Below are 20239 nucleotides of genomic sequence, written 5' to 3' on the forward strand. Positions count from 1 at the left end.
ACCATAAAAATAATGAAGCCTCAATGGAGTTTTCAGGAGTGGAAATAAAACAGCTATGTTTTAAAGGTTACAATTAAATGACATGAGTCCATACCACTGCTAACTTCTGTAAAATGCCCACCTATTTAAAGAATGGAATGGACTCTACATAAATGTGTATTCCTTGGGAAGGATACCTTACTAAGAAATAATAAATATCATTAAATTTGTGTAAATGTATTAAAGGGAAAGAATAACTTTTTAAACAATTTACACAGATTGTTCCCCAGATGTTCTGTTTATGTTTTTACAATATCACATCAGATCATAAAAATGAAAAACTCGTTAACATATTGTGCTAGTCATTTATTCCAGAACTCCTGCAGGTCCAGAGAATCTCACCACTGCTGGTGCTGGTAACGGTAATTTATCCAACAATGACACCTGGGGGTATTTTTACTAAACTGCTGGTTTTAAAAAGTGGAGATGTTGCCTATAGCAGCCAATCAGATTCTAGCTGTCATTTTGTAGAATGTACTAAATAAATGATAACTAGAATCTGATTGGATGCTAAAGGCAACATCTCCAGTTGATCTAATATACCTCTGGAGTAGTTTAAATGAATAAGCCGCTAAGTATAAAATATAAACAAATTTGGCTAGACTGCATTTGTGACTCAAGTCCCAAGAGCTGTGGGTGTCCCAAACATGGAATCCCTGTCATACACCTGTTAAATAAAACTTTTTGGCGGACTTCTTTAACAGACCAGCTAAGATACCCACTTACACATGGTGCAGTGACATTGAAGCAATGCAGCCTTGGTCTACTTGGTTCAAATAGTGTACATAAATCCAGTTTGATCACTAAGGGTCTGAGTCATTAAGGAAAGTTAGGCAAAAAAAGAGTAAATGTTCTCAGGGACAAACCATGTTACAATAAAAGGGGTGCAAATTAGTTTATAATTTTGCACATAAGTTAAATATTGGCTGCTTTAATCTAGCACACCAATGCTTGATAGCTTTATATTTACACTAAAATGTAAAGTTTATCTAGGACATGCCCTAGCCCAACTATAAATCTGTCCCCACGATTTAAATTTACCTCCCCCTCCAATTCAACATGGTTTTGCCCAGGTGCAAAGTTACTTCTTTTTTATGCTTTACTCTCCTTAATGACTCAGATCCTAGGTCTCTGTATACTCTGTTCCAATCTGGAATAACCATTCCTGTTTTGAATTTACTAATATTGGGGGAGAGTGTCGCTTTTCTTCTTAAGTCATGTATAAATAATATTATAAAGCATGTTTTCTCTACTTGTGGTATGTGCTATTCACAGATTAATTTCAGCTAGGTAATATAGAGACTTTAGAATTCTAAATGTAACTGTTACATACATTTCTTGTACTTTTGAAGTCACTCTTCAGCCAATCAACATGATCACCTGGTGTGTACCCCTCTTGTGTCTCCAGTTGATCACTGCAGAAATCATTGCTCCCTGCAATATAGGATTCTCCTGAGCTGCTGTCTGGCACAGTCCAGCCCTCTTTACACTGTTCTCATCTATATGTTTCAAACTACTCCCTGATCTGGACTGGCAGATCTCCTCACAGGATACTGTGATATCCTCTTACAGGATACGCCACAACTCCCCATTTGCCTGTCTTGTGAGCTCTCCACTGAGCTGTATCCTCAGCTCTCCTCAACTGTGTCCTAAGCTACCTACTGAGATGCTACTGTCACACCCCTTTCTAGGCTGTGTTTCCAGCATCATCTTTTACAGAGGCTGTGCGCAAAGCTTAGGGCGGTGCCCCAAAGAAGCAGCTGCCACAAGGCCTGAGAGTCCTCTCAACGAACCTGATGATAGTGGGCTCTATGGTGTGTGGTAAAGTGACAAGAGAATAGAGTGAGCAACAGGGTGGATTGGTGTAATCACAAACAATGGAAGTAGGCTGATTATCCACAATCATAATAATTACATTTAGTAATAGTGAAATAATGATTAAACACTTAGGTAAAACTAACTTTGACAATAACAATTAAATTATTTATATGGTTATGTAGATATGTGACACATGGCAAGGACACAAATTTCTAACAATGAGGCTCTCGCTAGCTACTACTCTAGCAACTATGGGACCAATTTCTCATGTTTGTGCATTTAAGGAATGTTAATTTTTTGCCTCTTTCATTCTGGTGACTGAGATGAGCCTCTCAACTTGAACTCCTCTCTCAATTACAGGCAGCGCAGAATGAAACTGGCCTCACGGTAGAGCTCTAGCCCAGACTCTAAGATTTTTTGCAACTACACTTAGCAGGGTACTTAACACAAACTTCAGCAGTCGTCGCCACATGGGATTTTCTTGATCTGCACTCAGAGTCCTCCTGTTCCACTCTCATTGGTGTTCCAGTTACAATCACTCCAGGGTTCTCAACACTGTAGGACTCAGTGGCCTGAATCTGTTCTCTAGCAAGACTCTCCCTCTGTCTCCTTCCATGTTGCTTGTCCCATTTTGGTACTTATCACACTGATTCACATAAGTCCTTGAAGCTGGGGACTATGGGTGTAATGTAGGTTAACCTTTTACAGATACACTCACTTTGTATCCTTAGTAAGAAAATCTCATCCTACATACAGCAGTGAAAGAGAAAAAAAACTGCTGCCCTTGACATTCCTTCATAATACCTGTTGGTAAAGCATACACATCCACCCCTACTTTTGAACTGCCCAAAAACTTGCCTAGCCCCACAGAATTGTGTATTGGTGTCCAAAGCCAGGAGGAATTAGGTGTCCAGCTGACAGTCTGCAGGTAAAGGTTGCAGACAGGATTACACACAAGTATGGCAGTACACCTAGGTTAGATTATACAGGTCTAAGATGTGTGACAAAGTAAAAAAATATTGTGTGATTTAATTTACAAGCTTTTAAAATGGTTTGAAAGTGTCCTTTTCCACAGTTAATAGCAAAACGAACAGGGTTTGTCTGCAATGAAGAGTAATTACAGAACACCTGGAGAGAACCCCCTTTAAAGGCAAGATAGGAGTGTCACCTGTCCATCAAGCTAGGACCTTGGGAGAAGTGTCAAGTTTTTAAACATGTATTTTGCTACTGTGATGTGCGACCGATGTCAAATAGTGGGCAGGAGAATTAATGCTAGTCAGTGTTAGGTTGCCAGGTGCTGGTGTCATCCTGATGGAAGTGTATGCTGTTTATTGTGATATAACAATAAAAGCACTCTTTATACAGCAAGAAGTTGTCCATGTGTGCCTCACTAGACGGGTGCCTGTGTCACAATATATACAGTGGTCGAACTGGAAATGTAGCAGTGGCGGTATAAAAAATTTATGGGAATGGAATTTGATCATTTTGTAATGACGGTAGTAGAAGAAATATATATATGTATATATATATATATATATATATATATATATATATATATGTATATATATTTATATATATATAGTTATATATATATATATATATATATATATTCATGATAGAGAGAGCACTCACCATTTCTGCTTTAATTTTCTTTTAATTCAATTCGATACCTCATTGCAAATCAATGTTTCGGTCTAGCACCCTAATCTTTGTCGAGACGGCGACCACATGGAATATATATATACATATGTGTATATATATATATATATATATATATATAAAGACAGTGCCTTTCCGGTTGTTCTATGTGGTCGCCATCTCGACAAAGATTAAGGTACTGGACCGAACCATTGATTATATATATATATATATATATATATATATATATATTCACATAAGCTGCCATTTTTGTAGTAAGTGCATTTTATTGTACTCTAAGGGCTAGATTTACTAAGCTGCTGTTTTGAAAAAGTGGGGATGTTGCCTATAGCAACCAATCAGATTCTAGCTTTCATTTATTTAGTACCTTCTACAAAATGACAGCTTGAATCTGATTGGTTGCTATAGGCAAAATCCCCACTTTTTCAAACCCGCAGCTTAGTAAATCTAGCCCTAATTGCCTTATTTAGAGTTGTACGTAAGTGGAAGTGCAAAAATGATAAACTGCATATCGCCACAACTCTGTATTTAGTGTTCCACATATGTTGCATTTGTAGCCCTTTGCATATGGCAAACTGGTCAGGGGCATTAATATGCAAGTGCAGTAGGGTAAGGGTGTGAAGATGCAAGTTAGGCATGCCTCTTGAGATGCTTCTTACTTTAAGCTACACATATCTGGAAATAAATTAGCTACGAAACATACATTTTGCACCTACATAAAACATGTAGAAGTTTTGAAGTTGGTGATACTGATTGTCAAATCCTTGCCCTGGACAAACCCATAGACTAGATTTAAAATACATATCTTGAGGTGCGCTCAACTCAAAATACAGAAGTGGAAATTCAAGTGTGCAGACACATCTTTGTACATACACAAAAGGGGCATTTATGTGTTCACCTTATTCATCTATACAGACTATAGATCTATTGTGTACATTAACCATCAGAAAATGTCCTGTAAGCACTGTACTCACCTAGCGGAGTAGAAAGGAGAAGCGGAAAACTTTTACATTTGGGTCCTACTGAATTAAACAGGTCAGAGGAAGGTGTTTCCCAGGAGGTAAACCAACAATTCACCAAAAGGTGTGGGGCTTAGTTTAAATATTAATTTGTTACAAAGGTGTAAAAGCTTAGAGAAATAATCTCTGATTATGACACACAACTAGTAACATAACACTGTTCTTATGCCCTAATACATAAAATAAACACTGGCACTGATTGCATGATTCAACACAAACATTGCTAATTGTAAGATATTTGTCTTTTACAGCATTAAAGTTATCACTTGCATGGGAAACTCTTACTAACTTGATCATATATAAGAGTAATAGAATCGTCCCACATTTTTCAATGAATTTATGAATGCATTAATCATTCCTTCCTTTCCAAATGTGACCTATTCTTATTTATGTCTGTATAAACAGGTCTATAAAACTGCCTTCAGTGATGCTTCCCAAATATTTAATATATACATTATGCAGATAAAAATAACATTTGTATAAACATTTTCTTTTTCTAATGGACATATATTTTACTAGCAAATTATTAGTGGAAATATATTTACTGTTGGAACCCATCTTATCAACAGTTTATATGACAGATGAAATGTTGGCAATTTTTTTCATTCATAAAAAAAAATCTTAAGAGCCCAAAAACACTTCCTAAAAGGCTTCTTGGAATGTTCCCAGAGTTAACACATGACCCTTGCTTGTTGTAGGTGCATAGTAGCATGTAGAAGTTTATCACCTGTAGACTTCTTTTTATTCTGACACCCTTTCAATTTGCACTTAATTGGCTCAGTCCTGATAAATTATTTACCATGGAGGAATGCGAAAGGACGCCAGTGTGTCTGTGTATGTTCCCTTACACTTCAGCAGACTAAATAAACTGACTAAGAAGAGAGCATTGAATTTTGTCAATGAGACCCCTTTTTTGTCCATTGAACATACTCTATTTTCTGCAGCTTATCATGCTCACTCTGACCAGCATCATGTGACTTGTGTTCCATTGAATGCATCCTTGGCGTGTGTTTCATTGAATGGTTTATTCAGCATTGCGGGTGTGCATCAGATCATTAGACAAAACATGTCTTTGCACAATAAACTGTACAAGGCTAAATGTGAAATGTTGTTTATAGAGTAGGAAGTAGCTAGTAAACCATAAAAAAACAATAATTTCAGCAATGGGTAAACAAATGGTTCCATTGATATTCCAGCAACAAACTGTACTTATCTATTCTTACTCTTTGCAAAAAAAAAAGAATGCATTTATTCTCTTAGCTTAATCAGCCTAGACTCTACAATAAGAAAACATTTTCTATGTGGAGTTTTAATTTACTTAGGAAGAAAATATGCTCCCGTAATTGCAGCATTAATTACATATTTTTCATGAGGGACTAATGTATTATTTTCTGAAGAGAGAAATTGTTAAATGTTTTCAGGAAAATTCTATATTCTTAAAAAGATAAGAGAGTAGTTAAAGAATTAAAGTTACCAGAGGGTCTTCCATTGGTACCTTACCTCATAAGGTCACTTTAATATGTTAAACAGGATAACCGGGGAATACACATAAGGGAAAAGTAACTGGTTTCACCATGCAAAATCATAACACCAATAGGTCCATAATGTAGATTATTATGTGTCTTGTGTATACAATAAATATGTTGCATATCATTTAACTGTATAGTGGGTTCTTGTAACTGGATTTACAAGTGGGCCTTGTATGTCACAATCTAACATTTAGAATCTTACCATCATCATTTCTAGGTCAAGAGGCAGTAGGTGGAAATAACAGAGAGTAACGTGGTCCATAGTTGCCTTCATCAATATTTTACATTTTCAAATAACACAATTCTAAACACCATGAGGCTCATGTTGAGTATGATGTGCATCTGTTTTTTTGAGCAGCATATGCATTTTTCATACTACACATGTGTACTAAAAAAATGAATTCATGTGTCCATATCCAGATTTTGGAGCATCTTACAGTTATGTCTCCTTATGCGTGAAGATGCAGAATGTGGAAAGAGATGGGTCAGTGTAGGTAAGTACAGTAAGGGCATGTCCACTCAAGTAGACCTGGATGCAGACGCCAATACTTTTGTCATGAGGAACAATATGGAATATTGATCAGAAGCATTAGCTACTTCTAATTGACTGATTAAGTACTGCCCACTTCAGTTTAAAACACTTCATTCATTAACATTGCTGCTATATAATATAAAGCCACAGCAATTTCTTCTCATTAATTAATTGCCATTTCCATTTGGACTACTGTAGGGTAGAAGATTCACAGTTGATTTTAAAAGGGAAAACAACAGATATTTGTATTTAATTTAACTTGTATTTTGTATTTGTGTTTGTATTTAATTACATTTTATATTGAAAATGCTAAATTTACATTTATTAATAGCAGTCAATGCTCTAGTCTCTCTTTTGTATATAAAGCTTCATTATATTATTATGTTGTACAGATAGGGTATTGTGTCCTTTGCATTTGCTACTCACACTGTCATACCACATCTCTACACTATCTCTACACTTTCGTTACTCAGGGGCAGGCTGGCCTGGGGGGCATCTGTTCTCCCGGGCCGTTCCCATAGTGGGCTACCTTGGGCTGGGTCACTGGGCCACCTGCATTTTTTTCCTTAAAAATGTTGAGTCTTGCCCCCTGTCTCTACTCCATCTATATGCTATTGTGAGGCGAGCATGTTACTGTGTTTCAGCAGGATGAATCTTAGATGTGTTCGACTGAATATTCTTGTGTGAGTCTTTCCCTATGTACGTTCAGTGTGCAAATACATATAAATGAGCATGAGATAATTTACTTCCCTGAAAAAATGTGTATTGTTTGAAATAAATGTGTCAGTAAATCATAATCATCTATGCACGAAATCACAAGCTATCTCCAAGATTTGCTCTGTTGTAATATGAATTCAGAGCGTGGGCAGCACCGTGACTTAGCCGTTAAACTTGCCTTTAAAGACAGCGGTGTTTTAAATTTCCCCTGCAAAGTCACAAATAGCGGCGACTTGCAAAATCCGCAGGTTAATACAATTACCCCATGGCCTCACATGTCCTCACAAGTCCTTTTTCTCCAGTGCTTTTGATATTTGATGAGGAAGTCTGTGCTACCTCTAAATGGAGGTTCAGGGAAGGTTTTAAATGTGACAAACTTCTTGCTAGTGTGTAACTGTGTGTAAATGTGAGTACACTTCTTGCTAGACAGACTAGGGCAGATGTGTCGAACTCGCAGCCCAAACCTTATATTTTTTGCAGCTCCGCATTACTGTGGGAACACAAGTGAAATTCTCCTATTTATGTATATGCTGACACATAGTGAATAATATATTATTTGTTTTGGAGGGTTTGTTCTAACTATTATAGGCAGTTGAAGAAACAAGAAACACCTAATAAACAATTGTTATTAGGTCTACTAGGGAGCAAGGTCAGGTTTGGTACGGAAGGGAACCGGACAAAGATTAGAAGTAGTACGATGTCTGCATGCATACACCCTATTAAGGTGTCTTAATATGGCATTGGTACTGTAGGCAGCAACAGCTGGCTGTTTCATCTCTCTTATCATCACTATCAGTCACCTTCATCTTTTATTTATGTTTGCTGAAAAGCCATAATGTTTTTCGCAAGTAGAGTTTTCATACAGAAGCTAGTTATTAAAGACAGAGAGAGATTATCTTTCTGTGCCAATCAAGTTTAGATGACACACAGTTCTCTGTTTGTATGCTTTACAGCTCATTTAATTTTAAAAATATTAACATAGTGTCAGGAGTGATCATTTTTGTATGGCATATACTGATTTATGAATTCCAATAATGAATAGTTAGAAATGTGTATACCTTCTGTTCTACGAATGGTTATAGGTTGAATTTATGCAACAGAGGAATTGTGACCTGTTTCATCAGACTCATCCAAGCCTCTGCTTAAGCTATCTCCAAGATTTGCCCTGTTGTAATATGAATTGATATCAGGGACTGGCTGGCAGTCTTTAGCCCGGGGGAACAAACACACAACACCGGCCCATAAGTAGCGGCCCTTCCTTAAAAGGTGGTTTTAGGCACAATATATATTTATCAAGAGATTATTTTAGTGTTGCTTAACCCAGCGATACTCTATTATTAGAAATGAAAAATCTTAAATAATTAAAATAAATAATGGAACAAAAAACAAACCTCACTTTATATTGTATTTTATATGTTCCTGCTCCCTACAGCACTTTTTTTTGTACATACCTGTCATCATCATCATAATCACCACTTATTTATAGAGCGCCACTGATTCCGCAGCGTTGTACTCATTCACATCAGTCCCTGCCCCAGTGGAGCTTACAGCCTAAATTCCCTAGTATACACGCAGACAGACAGAGAGAGAGACTAGGGTCACTTTTGATAGCAGCCAACATTAACATAGTGTCAGGAGTGATCATTTTTGTATGGCATATACTGATTTATGAATTCCAATAATGAATAGTTAGAAATGTGTATACCTTCTGTTCTACGAATGGTTATAGGTTGAATTTATGCAACAGAGGAATTGTGACCTGTTTCATCAGACTCATCCAAGCCTCTGCTTAAGCTATCTCCAAGATTTGCCCTGTTGTAATATGAATTGATATCAGGGACTGGCTGGCAGTCTTTAGCCCGGGGGAACAAACACACAACACCGGCCCATAAGTAGCAGCCCATCCTTAAAGGGTGGTTTTAGGCACAATATATATTTATCAAGAGACTATTTTAGTGTTGCTTAACCCAGCGATACTCTATTATTAGAAATGAAAAATCTTAAATAATTAAAATAAATAATGGAACAAAAAACAAACCTCACTTTATATTGTATTTTATATGTTCCTGCTCCCTACAGCACTTTTTTTTGTACATACCTGTCATCATCATCATAATCACCACTTATTTATAGAGCGCCACTGATTCCGCAGCGTTGTACTCATTCACATCAGTCCCTGCCCCAGTGGAGCTTACAGCATAAATTCCCTAGTATACACGCAGACAGACAGAGAGAGAGACTAGGGTCACTTTTGATAGCAGCCAATTAACCTACCAGTATGTTTTTGGAGTGTGGGAGGAAACTAGAGCACCCGGAGGAAACCCACGCAAACACAGGGAGAACATACAAACTCCACACAGATAAGGCCATGGTCGTGAACTGAACTCATGACCCCAGCGCTGTGAGGCAGAAGTGCTAACCACTTAGCCACCGTGATACCTGTCTGATTATAATGGGATTTATCAAAATGCAAAAACCCATCTACTTTAAAAACCTAATGTTTTTGCCAGCAAAGGGCTATATAAAGGACACTATATTAATGACACACACACAATATTGATGTAGCATAAACACACTCACTATATTAACTTCTCCCCACTTACCTGGTTCCATCCGCTTGCACTGTCAGCTGCAATTCACACATGGGACGGCACCTGTCATGTGGTGCACGTCCCATGTAATACCAGGCCACACATAGGGGAGGGATGGAGGGAAGGATCCACGGCCAATGGAAGTGGCTGGTCCTGGAGGAGGGACTGGACAGCCACCAATTAATAGTGACTTGGGCACTGGCCCATAATAGATTTTTTAGTGTCCAGAAAATAGCATGGGTTCCCAGAGCTAGTAAGGTCGTCTGAGAGCCAGGGGATAAGAGCCAGAGAAGGTTGCTGTCTAGAAGTCAAGAGGGAGTTTTATGAGTGCTAGGGTCAAGAGCCAGAGTGGTAGTCATCTGAAAACCAAAGTTGCAACAGACGAAGGCAGCCAGGAAGACACATGCAGAGTGCTTGCTTACAGAAGCAAGCTCAATAAACTGGAAATGTGCTGTCATAGACCTGAAATTGTGGAAAGAAGCGTCGGGTGCTCGCAACTCATTACTAGCAGCTGGTCTTTAGGTCATTAACTGGTGCAGGTCGCACTGATGAATTGATAATGAAAAGGGTGCATTAGGTTGTTAATTGAGCCCGTAATTTAGAGTCCGCTTAAAGTTTCACCTTGTTAAGTAAGGCTTCTTCAGGAGAAAGATTCAAGATTACGAGGACGGATGGAGTTTTTGTCCACAGACTGGTTTCGGACTCTAAGTTACAAAGCTGCAGTCTTTAACAATCCGGCACAAGTCGGCAACATCATTTCAGCCTTACACCTGTGACATTACGGAACATGCGCAGCTTCCGATCAACTCCGATTCTCCCCGAGACTCCAGGACACCTGAACTCAGTGCCCCCGCTAGGAAAGGAAGGTAGTAGGAACAATGCAGGAGGGAAGTGATATGAGACATCGATCTGCAGCAATGAGTAAGTCGCAATTCATCTAGCATACCTGCACAAACCGAATGGTTCAATACATGTATGGTTGCACCAACGAAAACAATGAATAACTTATAAGTCTTTGGACTATTAGGGGCATAATCAATTGTCGGCGGAAACGCCGAAAATCTCACTCTCAGCGCACTATTACCGTTATTACGGTAATAGTGCTCGTAAAAAACTTTATTACGATACTTTTCTTGCTGGATTTCAGCTCGCAGCTCCCTGAGCCGCAAGCTGAAATCCAGCTAACTATTACCATAATAACGGTAGTAGTTTTAACGCGGAGGGGAAGCCGGACAATTGAATATGCCCCTTAGTGTGCCTATTTTTATGCAAATATTGTCAATTAAAGATTATCATTTTAATCACAATGTACAGTTTACCTGGACCTAAGGGATTAGAACAAATGAAACAAAAGGTGATACAAGTATCTGAATGAAAGCGCAATTATATGGATGATTACGTTCTGGCCAGATTCATTGTTTAATAATTTGTCAATAAATGATATTTTATCGTATCTACATTGGCTTTGCATTGTAATACATGTAAGTTGTGGAGCGCCAAGGGGCAACATATACAATCTTCGGGCCTGATTCATTAGTGATCTTATCTGCCGTTGTTTGCTTATCTTAAGCAAATCCACTCTGTGCATGCTCAGAAAAGGGAGATAAGAAGCAAAATCCACTGCGCAAGTGAAGAATTTCTTAAGTTAAGATGAAAATCCATCTTAATTTCACTCTTATCTCCCCGTTTCTTCTTAAAAATAAGCATCTTAACTTTTGCACAAGATAAGATCACTAATGAATCAGGCCCTTCATTATTAAAGATAGGGACACTATCTTATCCCCATAGGCAGCACCACCTATACATCTACACTTACTTACTTAGGACAGTGCTAGATTTTTCTTCTTATCTCTATCTATAAATGTTAATTTTAAACAAAGTTTTATACCCTTAAAATGTTTTCAAACATGGAACGCACTGATGGTTGGCATATTTTTGCATATGCTATAAATATGAACTTCTCAATTTACTACGGCTTTTTTTATGTTTTTAATCTACTTCAACCAGCAAATAATATTGCTGGCTGATAGAAGCAATACAATTCTGCAGGTAACAAGATGCAGAATTTCAGAGAACGTGTATTAAGCAAGGTAAATACTTTGCTATTAAATTATGGGGTCTGTCTTTTACACCTAAGAATGAGGACTCTGTAGTGTGTCTACTCATCTCAAGAGAATTAAGTCATTGTGTTATCAATTAGTCAAAAGAGAATTTGATCTTTTTTGGACACTAACCATCAGAGACTTGTTTCACTGTATTGTTTATAAGCCACAAGTGAATGAGTTTAGTATTATACTACAGCCAACATAGAATGTATGGCCTGTATTAGATAATAGTTACCAGAATGAGCTCTGCAATGGTTCAGAGTGCTGGCATATTGTATGAGGTGGCACATTAGCATACATTAGGGGTGGGTGAAGGGTCACTGCTGATATAATGTGTGGTTTCACTGATATGTTTAATATGTGGTAACACAGTTGGGTATAGTGTGTAAATGGTAAAAGTGGGACTGACAAGTAGATTTTGCTTGTCACTTTGGGGGAGGAGATTTTGCCAACTTCGTCTTGGGTACAAGAGTAATTTTTCTTGCAGCATACTATTAGCAACATTGAAAACTGAAATGTGCCTAAAACTGCAAGCATAATACAAATATGTGTTATCCCTACTGTAGACAAAGGGGTAGAAGAAGTAACTGCCAATTAGATTTTGGGGTATGTCTCTAGAGTTGCTCTCCTTGTTGCACTGTAACTATGACAAGGCAAATTCCAAGCACTATTATATATACGGTTAATGTTATTTTTCATTATGGTAATTTTTCCCCTTGGTTTTAAGGACACTTTCAAATTAAAGTAAAAAATAGTACTACTCTGCTATTGATAGTTCAAGCCAGGCGTGTCTGACAATTTGTTTATTGAGCCATAAGGTCAAAATTATCAAATGATCAAAAGGCTTTAATTCTCATTCATAGTACTTCCTGTCTTGTCTGCTTCAGCGGAACAGCCTTTCTTGTAAAAATAAAATATAAAATGCACAGATGCAACCTTTCCAAAGACATCTCTGTAAACAATCTAAATTGTTAAATTCCTATAGCCATCTTATATGAAAGGAAGTTTTCATGAGAGCTGTTGCTGTCTGACATAGGAGAGGAATTAATAGCAATTACACCATTATCAGATTGTATTTATATGCATCAGACATGGTTTTAAATCAAACCAAATGAAATGAATGATTGAACTTTGAAGCTCTTCAGCCTTCTTTAAAAAAAAATATATGTTAACAATTGCCTTTAGGAAAAGCAGCAAAATACAAACAGTGGTGTGTTAAGAATGTAGTTGTTCATAAAAGTTTTTTCTACAGATAGAAATACAGGATGTAGTTTTGATATACTTGACCCATTTTTTCAGGAGAGATTCAAAGGTCAAATATTGAAAAGGCTATTCTTTTATTGCATTATTTGAAAGCTTTATGTGATTGGATGCCTGTCTTTTCTTGACTGGAAATCAAATGTTATGTTAAACCCTTCACCACTCATTGCTGATTCTATAATGTCTCTCATCATAGGTATTGTGTTTTCAGGTGATCATCTCCAAACTTCATCTACTTCTATAAATATAGTCTGCTTTGCTCCCTAGACTTCCTTGTTCTTCCCATAAATTCCTATAATACTTGGGCAGCATGGTGGCTTAGTGGTTAGCACTTCTGCCTTACAGAACTGGGGTCATGAGTTCAATTCCCAACCATGGCCTTATCTGTGAGGAGTTTGTATGTTCTCCCTGTGTTTACGTGGGGTTCCTCCGGGTGCTCTGGTTTCCTCCCACACTCCAAAAACATACTGGTAGGTTAATTGGCTGCTATCAAAATTGACCCTAGTCTCTCTGTCTGTCTGTGTGTTTATTAGGGAATTTAGGCTGTAAGCTCCACTGGGGCAGGGACTGATGTGAATGAGTACAACTCTGTGGAATCAGTGGCGCTCTATAAATAAGTGGTGATGATGATGACAGGTATCTACAAAAAAAAAGTGCTGTAGGGAGCAGGAACATATAAAATAAAATACAATATAAAGTGAGGTTTGTTTTTTGTTCCATTATTTATTTTAATTATTTAAGATTTTTCATTTCTAATAATAGAGTATTGCTGGGTTAAGCAACACTAAAATAGTCTCTTGGTAAATATATATTGTGCCTAAAACCACCCTTTAAGGATGGGCCGCTACTTATGGGCCGGTGTTGTGTGTTTGTTCCCCCGGGCTAAAGACTGCCAGCCAGTCCCTGATATCAATCATATTACAACAGGGCAAATCTTGGAGATAGCTTAAGCAGAGGCTTGGATGAGTCTGATGAAAGAGGTCACAATTCCTCTGTTGCATAAATTTCACCTATAACCATTCGTAGAACAGAAGGTATACACATTTCTAACTATTCATTATTGTAATTTATAAATCAGTATATGCCATACAAAAATGATCACTCCTGACACTATGTTAATATTTTTAAAATTAAATGAGCTGTAAAGCATACAAACAGAGAACTGTGTGTCATCTAAACTTGATTGGCACAGAAAGATAATCTCTCTCTGTCTTTAATAACTAGCTTCTGTATGAAAACTCTACTTGCGAAAAACATTATGGCTTTTCAGCAAACATAAATAAAAGATGAAGGTGACTGATAGTGATGATAAGAGAGATGAAACAGCCAGCTGTTGCTGCCTACAGTACCAATGCCATATTAAGACACCTTAATAGGGTGTATGCATGCAGACATCGTACTACTTCTAATCTTTGTCCGGTTCCCTTCCGTACCAAACCTGACCTTGCTCCCTAGTAGACCTAATAACAATTGTTTCTTAGGTGTTTCTTGTTTCTTCAACTGCCTATAATAGTTAGAACAAACCCTCCAAAACAAATAATATATTAATCACTATGTGTCAGCATATACATAAATAGGAGAATTTCACTTGTGTTCCCACAGTAATGCGGGGCTGCAAAAAATACAAGGTTTGGGCTGTGAGTTCGACACATCTGCCCTAGTCTGTCTAGCAAGAAGTGTACTCACAGTTACACACAGTTACACACTAGCAAGAAGTTTGTCACATTTAAAACCTTCCCTGAACCTCCATTTGGAGGTAGCACAAACTTCCTCATCAAATGTCAACAGCACTGGAGAAAGAGGACTTGTGAGGACATGTGAGGCCATGGGGTAATTGTATTAACCTGCGGATTTTGCAAGTCGCCGCTATTCGTGACTTTGCAGGGGAAATTTAAAACGGCGCTGTCTTTAAAGGCAAGTTTAACGGCTAAGTCACGGTGCTGCCCACGCTCTGAATTCATATTACAACAGAGCAAATCTTGGAGATAGCTTGTGATTTTGTGCATAATCATGATTATGATTTACTGACACATTTATTTTAAACAATACACATTTTTTCAGGGAAGTAAATTATCTCATGCTTATTTATATGTATTTGCGCACTGAACGTACATAGGGACACACTCCAAAAACAAACTGGTAGGTTAATTGGCTGCTAACAAATTGACCCTAGTCTGTCTGTCTATCTGTGTGTGTGTGTTAGGGAATTTAGACTGTAAGCCCCAATAGGGCAGAGACTGATGTGAATTCTCTGTACAGCGTTGCTGAATTAGTGGTGCTATATAAATAAATGATAATAATAATAATAATAATACTTCACATTACCTTTGAAACTAACTGCCCATCAGACTTTGACCCAGACCTTCCTCAGTCTTGTTAGTAGCATTGAATGTAGATGACCATGTCGACTATGCAAACTGTACAATTTTGGCTGGTTACACACTACAGGAAACTTCTATTGATTTGATAGTTGAAGCAATTTCACCAAAAATAGGGGGGGAAAAACTGATTTACAAGACAATGCATGTGTTCACACTATACACGATTTACCTGACAAGGGATGCTTAGCACATTGATAAATACTACAAGGAGTTAAAAGAATTTTAAAAGTTGTTATGTATTGTTTGCAGATGCAAAAAGGTTCACAAATTTACAGTTCAGCCTTAAATTTCTGCTGTGTGTATTTATTGGTCTACAGATATTTGACCTCAAAAAACAATCACGATAGTTAATCTAGATCAAAGCAAAAACCGATTCAGTAAACCACCAGGGACATGGCAGTTTAATCTACTGTTAAAGCATAATGCCATGCAAAGGTTCCATGGTAACATTCCTTATTTACCATATACACCAAATAGCTAATTACTGCTATAGGGCTCGGCAGCATATGTGAGAGTAGAACAACTAGGCTCTGGCTATTTGTGGGTTAATTATAGTCCCCTATGTTACAGGTGTGAGAAGAGACTGTGTATGAAATGGGGTCATCCAGTGCTAGTCACTATAATCCAGAACACAGTGTCAGTGCGGGAGATACAAAGATCGGCATTATATGGCTAGCAGTCAAGGGACACTTCCAGTCAAATTTGATGAATTTGCAGAAACAAGATTTCTTGGTATATTATTTTCAGCCTTTGGATGTCGCCTCTGCATAATAATTATCTATTAGTACCACCGCTGTTCAATACTGTACACTGGTGGACATCGTAATGTAAAACAATGGGCATATTACATGATCTGTACATAATATTCTAGTACATAATATTCTAGTCTAAACAGCATGATGTGATAGTGTAGACACTGCTTCCAATGCCTGACACTGAGAGTTATTTTGTGCGCTTATAGGCAACAGGGGTCAATCAACATAGACACAGTGCAGATAATATTTGCACATAAAACTATGTAAACAGACTAACCTGCAGCTCACCTCACACACTTTAGACAGAACAACACAGCCTGACCTGTACTTTACACACTTTGGATAGAAGGACACATTCTGACCTACTTTTTACACACCATGGACAGACTGACATAATCTGACCAGCGCACTATGGAAAGAATATGACACACTGACCTGCCCCTCACAAGGCACGGGAAACCTCCGGAACCCCGGACACCAGCTGTCAAACATGAGGTAAATAGCTAAATTGTCACTCCAATTCTGTACAGTGCATGCACACTGCAAAATTGGAACAACATTGTTCCATCTTTGAATGAGATTCTTAGTTCAGTTTAAAAATCTCAATCAATAATATGATGCTTTGGAACGATAATCATTCATCGTTCCAGGGTACACATTACTGTGATATTGTGCCAATCTGTCAATTATCGTCTTATTGGCCCGATAATTGACTGAAAACACAATACGCAAAAGTGATAACTAAGTGGCTCGGGGATCATAACATCAAAATTTTGGGTCCATGACCAGGAAACTCCCCAGAACTTAATGCCATTGAGAACTTGTGGTCAATCCTCAAGAGGCAGGTGGGCAAACAAAAATTCACAAATTCTGACAAACTCCAAGCATTGATTAGGCAAGAATGGGCGGCTATCAGTCAGTATGTGGCCCAGAAGTTGAATAGGGTGAATTGCAGAGGTCTTCAAAAAGAAGTGTCAGCACTGCAAATATTGACTCTTTGCATAAACTTAATGTAATTGTCAATAAAAGCCTTTTACACTTAAGAAATGCTTGTAATTTTACTTCATTATACTATGACAACATCTGACAAAAAGGTCTAAATACACTAAAGCAGCAAACTTTGTGAAAACCAATATTTGTGTCACACTCAAAACTTTTGGTCATGACTGCAGTTTTGTAGGAGGGGATCATTGCGCTCCCAAAATGGAGAAGTCCATGCCAAGGCCTGACCCGACAAGAGGGAAATGATAAACGCCACCTTTGTTTTTTCAGTAGGAAAATTTCCTGGCTGCAGTTCAAACTGGGTAGCACATTGATTTAAAAAACCCCGACAAGACTTGGGGTCACTGTCAAACTTCAGTGGATTGGGAATACTGAGCTGGGAAGAAGTAGACAGAGAGGCAATGGCACTTTGTATTAGAGGATCAGGTGGTAGAGGATTGACATGGGCAGCCAGAGTGTTTTGCAAGGTATCCATGCGGGTTGAAAGCCCCTTCAAAACCTGTAAAATTTATGTCTGGATTTTCTTTTGTTCCTCCCCACATCCCACTAGTTGCCCAAGAAGTCTCATGGTGAAGGATTGCCAATTTCGTCCATATCATTTTGTGGGTCAGAGCAAACTGTTACACTACAGGGTATTCCCTCAGTCTAGATTGGCTCTGCCCTAGCAAGGCACGGCGTCTAACAGCCCCCTGTTCTTCTACAAGAACCGCCGCAAGGCAGGGTGGTTTAGCTGCTGGGAGACTGCAGGTTGCGGCCCTTGGTTCGGCCCCTAGACGTGAGCGATAGATAGGAAAAATGGCACCAGAGCAATAAACAAAGGGCAGTACCTTAAGAGATGCTGGAGTAGATCTGATACACGGTTTGGCAGATAATTTGGCAGCTAGATGATCCAAGGGGAATACTCATTATAGAAGTAGAGCATATTAAGATACATTATGAGAGGGTGATCGGTTCAAAAGTTTGTGTCTCTATGACTTTCTGAATGTTCACACTGCACACTGTACATTGACAGGGCCGATATTTCAGTTATTTTTTTCCCAATTTATTTTTTTACATTCATTTACATCTTTATTTGGGGTTGGGTACGTAATTCAGACACTGGAAAAGTCGGCAGTTATCCTATCAACATGAAAATGTCGACAGGCTAAATGCTGACACTTCCATTCCGGTGACTGCTTAAAAATTTCCACAGTGTGATTGTCGACATTCACAATGTTGTTAGTCAGAATGCCAACATTAAAAGAGCAATGTAACCATCCATAAAGTGCTTTGATACAATGTGTGTGATCTTAATTTATTAACAATATGTATTTTGTCCTCTAAAAATCTCACCTTTAGGAACCTTATAGTTCTCCCCACATATTGTAACTTACAAAAGCATTGTAATTTCTTAATCATTAGTTTTTCAAAGGGTGAGATTATAGGTATAATATTTCTTGAGGAAACCTAATTATTAATTATAGAATGGGTTTAGGTTTGAATTAAGAATTTAGGTTATTATTAATTAGTAGGCTTTGCTAAATACAATCTAAATATATTAGCTGTTAACTTTTTGTTATTATAACCAGTGGTGGAAGTGGGTATATAGTGGTATGCCATCCGCCTCGTCTCCTACTGCCTTCACTGTAAAACTATCAAATTCCCTTCACTTACATTCCCATTACATTTATAAAACTGCCGCTTCTAAATTTGCATACCACCACTTCTAAATTTCCACTTCGACCACTGATTATAGCAGTATGAACAGTGGGAAACCAGATCAAATAACAGATATCATTACTGTGATGGGATTCTCTTGCATAGTCTCAAAGTACTATTTATACCTTTGAACCTTTAAATATAACATATGAATGTAGATCTTTTAATCACATTTTCTCTCTTAAAATCTGATGCTATATTTAAGCTGTTACTTTTTTTCAATCTCTTACTATCAATAGTGTCTGTATGCTTTGACGTGATTATTTGTTCTTGTAAATATATATCTAAATAAATATCTGTAATAATTAATTGAAATGCAGCATATGCAATTTTTTTTACATTAATTTATTGTTTTATATACCCCTCTGAATTCTCACAATCTATTTTGAATATAAATATGATTATATCAGGGGATTAAGATTTATATCTATTTTAATGAGACCCATATATGTCATGATCAATATGCATCCCATTATTTCTTTGTGCTAGATATTTTAAACATTTGGTTTTATTTTTTTACATATTTCGTTTTTTTCATCAATAATTTTTATTAAGGGAATTTTGAACAGGAGGGATACATAAAATTAACAAGGAGTAAGGGGGTAGGGGAAAATACACAGGGGAAGGAAAAAAAGGGAGGGACAAATAAAAAGTCAAGCAAATATTAAAAAAGCATTATCCAAAAGTGGATTTCTAAGAACACTTACTACAATCTTAATTAAACCTGGTTTCCCAGGTGAAATAATTTGAATATATGATTATTTAAATTGTCGTTATTCCTAAAATAATAATATAAAAAGTTCTTAACGCCACACATTTACAAAAGCCTGAAACTGGCAGTTGCTGCTTCTAAAAAGATTGTTGTGTATCAATCCATAGAGCTTAAATATTAAAAATAGAAAAGACACAAAAAGTGCGGAAAAAAGTAACTGTGCTTTCTCTGTCTTTATTGTTTATAAATATGAGAAAAAAAATGATGCCAGATGTAACTACAGCCAAATATCATTAACAATCAGACGATATGTTACGGTCACTTTGGGATTGTAGAGGCTCATTAAGACTAAACGGCAGGGGGGTCAGAATCTTGGTCTATGACGATCAAAATAGCACCTTCTCCATCCGTAACAAACACAT

Source organism: Mixophyes fleayi, chromosome 5 (genome assembly GCF_038048845.1).
Source record: "Mixophyes fleayi isolate aMixFle1 chromosome 5, aMixFle1.hap1, whole genome shotgun sequence".
In the NCBI taxonomy this organism is placed as follows: domain Eukaryota; kingdom Metazoa; phylum Chordata; class Amphibia; order Anura; family Limnodynastidae; genus Mixophyes; species Mixophyes fleayi.